The sequence below is a fragment of the Ranitomeya variabilis genome, chromosome 4 (assembly GCF_051348905.1).
Source record: "Ranitomeya variabilis isolate aRanVar5 chromosome 4, aRanVar5.hap1, whole genome shotgun sequence".
Lineage (NCBI taxonomy): Eukaryota > Metazoa > Chordata > Amphibia > Anura > Dendrobatidae > Ranitomeya > Ranitomeya variabilis.
The window spans coordinates 623,526,755-623,532,754 of NC_135235.1; the positions used below are offsets into that span (position 1 = coordinate 623,526,755).

At 39.6% G+C, this 6,000-nt stretch overlaps 1 protein-coding gene across 1 annotated transcript in view; it reads right to left on the bottom strand.

Annotated features, from left to right (window-relative positions):
* Positions 1 to 5,190, bottom strand: part of RNF222 (ring finger protein 222) — a 29,890-nt gene extending 24,700 nt beyond the window's left edge. The window contains exon 1 of the mRNA XM_077257782.1: positions 5,126 to 5,190. The gene's annotated coding sequence lies outside the window, so the exon portion shown is untranslated. The remainder of the gene's footprint in view (positions 1 to 5,125) is intronic.
* Positions 5,191 to 6,000: the final 810 nt, after the last annotated feature.

Sequence of the window (6,000 nt, forward strand, 5' to 3'; positions counted from 1 at the left end):
GAATCGGTGTGTGTGACACCGATCCAGCGATGTCTTCACTGGTAACCAGGGTAAACATCGGGTTACTAAGCGCAGGGCCGCGCTTAGTAACCCGATGTTTACCCTGGTTACCAGCGTAAATGTAAAAAAAAACAAACAATACATACTCGCCTTCTGATGTCCGTCAGGTCCCTCGCCGTCTGCTTCCTGCTCTCACTGACTGCCGGCCGTACAGTGAGAAGTGAGAGCACAGCAGTGACGTCACCGCTGCGCTCTGCTCTCACTGTACGGCGGCTCAGTCAGAGCAGGAAGCAGACGGCAAGGGACCTGGACACCGAAAGGCGAGTATGTACTGTTTGTTTTTTTTGGTAACCAGGGTAAACATCGGGTTACTAAGCGCGGCCCTGCGCTTAGTAACCCGATGTTTACCCTGGTTACCCGGGTGCTGCAGGGGGACTTCGGCATCGTTGAAGACAGTTTCAACGATGCCGAACTCGTTCCCCTGATCGTTGGTCGCTGGGGAGAGCGGTCTGTGTGACAGCTCCCCAGCGACCACACAGCGACTTACCAACGATCACGGCCAGGTCATATCGCTGGTCGTGATCGTTGGTAAATCGCTAAGTGAGACGGGGCCTTTAAGCCATTTAATTATTGACATGGTGGACTATGCAGATTCCAAGCATTAGTAAAATTGTTAAAACTTCTATGACCTCTTTTTGGCACTGTCACAGAATGAAAAGAGAGAGTCCACAAGAGAGTCAAATGCTGGCACTCAAGAGACAGTACTGAGAGATGTCATAGACCGAAAACAACATATACAGGCAAACAGACATATACTGGCTTAAGAATTACCTCCTTTGATGGTTCAATGTTCACACGTGGAATTTTACAGCGCTTTTTCTGCTGCATTTTTTCCTGTGGCAAAAACACTTTGTTTTACAGTACTAGCAATGAAAATGTGTTTTAAAAAGGTCAAGCACACGCTTCGTTTTTTCCTTGCCGTTTTGAAATCTGCAGCATGTGAATTCTTTCAGTATTTTTGCAACGTTTTGCACATATTCTAATGAACAGGTAAAAAACGCAAGTAAAAAGGCAGCAAAAATACACAAATGTTATGCAGCGTTTTTCCTGCCAAAATTCAGAGAAAAAAAAACGCTCCAAAGACTCCACATGTGAACAAACCCTGGGTGTTCAGTTATAAATGTGGAGAGAGTAGAGTGACATATGTTGTGTCATGTAATAACTCCTTCATGTACGTGTCTAGTGAGTGCCACATGATTAGGCATCGCTCCAGAACCATTCATCAACTATTGATGCAAAACACTAATTTTCCAGTGAATCATCACTTGAAAAATAATCGAGGCCATGTGTCTAAAACTCCACGTACAATAATAGTATCAGAAACCTAGAGCGTAACATTAACCCGAACCTAAAAGGAAATTACGATGTAAAGAACATGGATGAAGTTCTTCCGGTTGGACTTCAGAGAAGTCTCATGTTTTCCTTCTTTGATGGTGGCCATTAATACAGTGGGTACGGAAAGTATTCAGAGCCCTTTAAATTTTTCACTCTTTGTTTCATTGCAGCCATTTGGTAAATTCAAAAAAGTTCATTTTTCCTCATTAATGTACACTCTGCACCCCATCTTGACTGAAAAAAAAACAGAAATGTAGAAATGTTTGCAAATGTATTAAAAAAAGAAAAACTGAAATATCACATGGTCATAAGTATTCAGACCCTTTGCTCAGACACTTAAATTTAAGTCACATGCGGCCATTTCCTTGTGATCCTCCTTGAGATGGTTCTACTCCTTCAATGGAGTCCAGCTGTGTTTAATTAAACTGATAGGACTTGATTTGGAAAGGCACACACCTGTCTATATAAGACCTCACAGGTCACAGTGCATGTCAGACCAAATGAGAATCATAAGGTCAAAGGAACTGGCCAAGGAACTCAGAGACAGAATTGTGGCAAGGCACAGATCTGGCCAAGGTTACAAAAGAATTTCTGCAGTACTCAAGGTTCCTAAGACCACAGTGGAATCCATAATCCTTAAATGGAAGAAGTTTGGGACCATCAGAAGTCTTCCTAGACCTGGCCGTCCAGCCAAACTGAGCAATCGTGGGAGAAGAGCTTGTGTGAGAGAGGTAAAGAAGAACCCCAAAATCACTGTGGCTGAGCTCCACAGATGCAGTAGGGAGATGGGAGAAAGTTACACAAAGTCAACTATCACTGCAGCTCTCCACCAGTCAGGCCTTTATGCCAGAGAGACCAGACGGAAGCCTCTCCTCAGTGCAAGACATATGAAAGCACGCATAGAGTTTGCTAAAAAACACATGAAGGACTCCCAGACTATGAGAAGTAAGATTTTCTGGTCTTATGAGGCAAAGATAGAACCTTTTGTTGATAATTCTAAGAGGTATGTATGGAGAAAACCAGGCACTGCTCATCACCTGCCCAATACAATCCCAACAGTGAAACATGGTGGCAGCATCATGCTGTGGGGGTGTTTTTCAGCTGCAGGGACAGAATGACTGGTTGCAATTGAAGGAACATGAATGCAGCCAAGTACAGAGATATCCTGGACGAAAACCTCTTCCAGAGTGCTCTGGACCTCAGACTAGGCCGAAGGTTCATCTTCCAACAAGACAATGACCCTAAGCACACAGATAAAATAACAAAGAATTGGCTTCAGAACAACTCTGTGACCATTCTTGACTGACCCAGCCAGAGCCCTGACCTAAACCCAATTGAGCATCTCTGGAGAAGCCTGAAAATGGCTGACCACCAATGTTCACCATCCAACCTGACGTAACTGGAGAGGATCTGCAAGGAAGACTGGCAGAGGATCCCCAAATCCAGGTGTTAAAAACTTGTTGCATCATTCCCAGGAAGACTCATGGCTGTACTAGCTCAAAAGGTGCTTCCTCTCAATACTGAGCAAAGGGTCTGAATACTTATGACCATGTGATATCTGAGTTTTTCATTCAATAAGTTTGCAAACATTTCTACATTTCTGTTTTTTTTTCAGTCAAGATGGGGTGCAGAGTGTACATTAATGAAAAAAAAAAAACCTTTTTGGAATTTACCAAATAGCTGCAATGAAACAAAGAGTGAAAAATGTAAAGGGGTCTGAATACTTTCCGTACACACTGTACAATATAAATAAATATAAAGGATAATATTAATAACAACATGCTAAGTAGCAATGTACACCTCATGATAACAGTGAATGTATTATAAACATTGCAGTATACAACAGGAAATGTCTTCTAACAATTCACAATGGTACAATCGTTAATCCCGACCCTCTTTATTAACCTCTCCCAAGGACAATTTAGCAGTAAGCTGAGAGTCAACCTAAATTAACATCACAAAGCCGGATGGTTTCTGTCTTCTGGAGGAGGAACACACATTATTTGATCAAGGATAATAAAGAAAATCTCAGTTACTGAGATCAATAGATGAATGTTGGCCAAGTGATGGTTTAGAAGATCGTCCAAGGGCTCTCTCTCCTGACTCCTTCATACACAGGAGAGCTCCCTCTGTGGGACAGCTGCCAGACTCCTCTGGTGGTGACTTATCTCAAGAAGAATAAAAAGATCGAAGTATGAAATCGGGCATGTTGAATCCTTGACATTAGAAGCAAACCCATAGATATTGGTGTGTTCGTCCAACGTTAATCTGTGTACATTGGCCTTACTTCTGCACCGCCCATACTAGAGGTTCCTCATTGGAAATCCAAGGTACCAGAGCAATCTTTCCCTTAACATCATCTGTTGTGTGAGAGTCAGGAGGACATTAGACTTTTTGCCGATCCCGCAGATATAGGCAGGTCTTTAGCCTAATGTATGTGGAAGCCTTACAAGTGCCCATACAATTTCATTAGGTGTCAAACTAACTCTTGCTTGTACTATAGATATTCCTTCCAACTTCAGCCACGCACACATGTGTTAAAGCAATAAACTACTGCCATATATCTCTGGTGCTGGTTCATCTTCCCTGAGAACAAAAGGATTGGGCATTGAAACTAAACATACCAAACCCTTCTCTCCCCTCACATCATCTGAGAATTGGGAGACCACCATATACATAACTGGCTGGGTTCATGCTTTGCTCTCATGTATATGGGCAGCTTAAAGGTGGCCTGATGTCGGTGAAGGACATGTCTCTGTCCGTGAACCACCTATAAACTGAAGTAAATGGACAAACTCAACTTCTGTAGTACCTCAAGTTTGGGGGTCAATTGATTTTTAGTTGTTTCTTGGAGCCACTTTAATAAAGATGCTACAAGAAAACTCTATATCGTTCCCAGCATCTTATCTTTTACATCAGTAAAGCATATGTGAATTTTATTGTAGCCTGTATTCCGACAATAAACCATCAGTCCCATTTGAGCAGAATAACAGAATACAGACTGCCATAAAAAGCATTTATTTATTGGATGTTCTGGTGTAATCGCAAAATGTTAGTAAAAGTCAGTAAATGCGAGAGATATTAGCTTCATATAAAAATAAAAATAATTACCGGTATTAGCAATTATAATTAATAACTGTAGTTTGTATTATTATTACTATTATTAAATAATTATTTAATAATAGTAATAATAATACAAACTACAGTAATAATATTTACATTTATTGCAATTATTTAAATTATTGTATATTAATTACAATACTAAAAATAATTCTGATTATTCATAATTATTACAAATCTATTATTACTAGACCTTTTTGCTATGTTAAAGATAAAATATTTAAATTGTTGTAGTAAATTATATTGACAAAATCTATAATTTAAAAAAAACAACAACAATATATCACTTGCAATCAATTATACTAAAGCATAGCTGTATATATAGTTTCCTGTATATTAAAATATAATTCCTAAATGTGTAATAATAATAACTACAACTATATGACGTAAACTGGTGATATAAATTATTAGCTTGAATGACTATAATGATAAATGTTTGCAGAAAAATATATCAATAAAAGAAAAAGAAAAAGAAATGTAAAATTAATTTTAAGTATTCATGATAGTGAAAAAAAGAAGAGCTTCGTAAAATAAAAATTCATAATTAATTAGATAAATACATAATAAACATAGGCATGCACAATACATTATGAAATGTGGTCTACAGCACCTGAGCAGTGACTCCGCTGTCACACTATAGGACCACGTGGAGATCTGTCTCAGCTTCATCTGATAAACTCTTTTCCAGTCCTGAGATTTTTGTCAGTCCTTGGGCTCCGCCTCATTGCTGGATTACAGGGGTGCGGCCTGTATTGTTGGCCCACAGGAACCTCCTCAGCCACATGTGTAGGACTCAGCTGTGCAGTACAATAGTTATACACGGGGTGGAACAAGTTAATGCCTGACAAGCTTTCACAGAATCTGAAAAATTGTGAATTTCTAAAAAATATCAGGGGAGGAATAGGAGTTGATAGTGAAAAAAATATATCATGAGAAAGAAATCACGGTGCGTTAGCTGCGTAAGGGGGTATATATATTTTCCTGAAACCCAAGGCTTGTAACCACTATGAGTAATAAACTGAATAGGATAGCGGTTTTATTTAGATATTGACTAGCAGTATTATGTATGAGGCTGTTATTTAGTGACAGTATATTGGTATTATTTCATCACTATATGGTAGTACTATGGAGCACTGTACAGTATATTATTCTTCCCGTGTATGATGGTGGTGGTGGCAGAGCAGTGTATTGCATTTCTGAAATAAATAATACCGTAATACAGTGCTTTTAATTAAAAGGGCCAATCAGGATTTTAAAAAAGACCCCAAAACAGGGAATGTAGTAAAAAATTTAATTACAGTCTCACATGGTAAATTGTTTAAAGCAATTATGGGTCTTAATTTTCTGTCCCGCATTGTTGGCGTGCTAATTAGCTGCGGCCAATCACTGTTCAATGGAGTATTGGCACGTGACCACTGAAGCCAGTGAGAACCGCGGTGTGCACTAGAAGCTAGTCTGGACTATGTCCCTGCAGGACAGAAATCT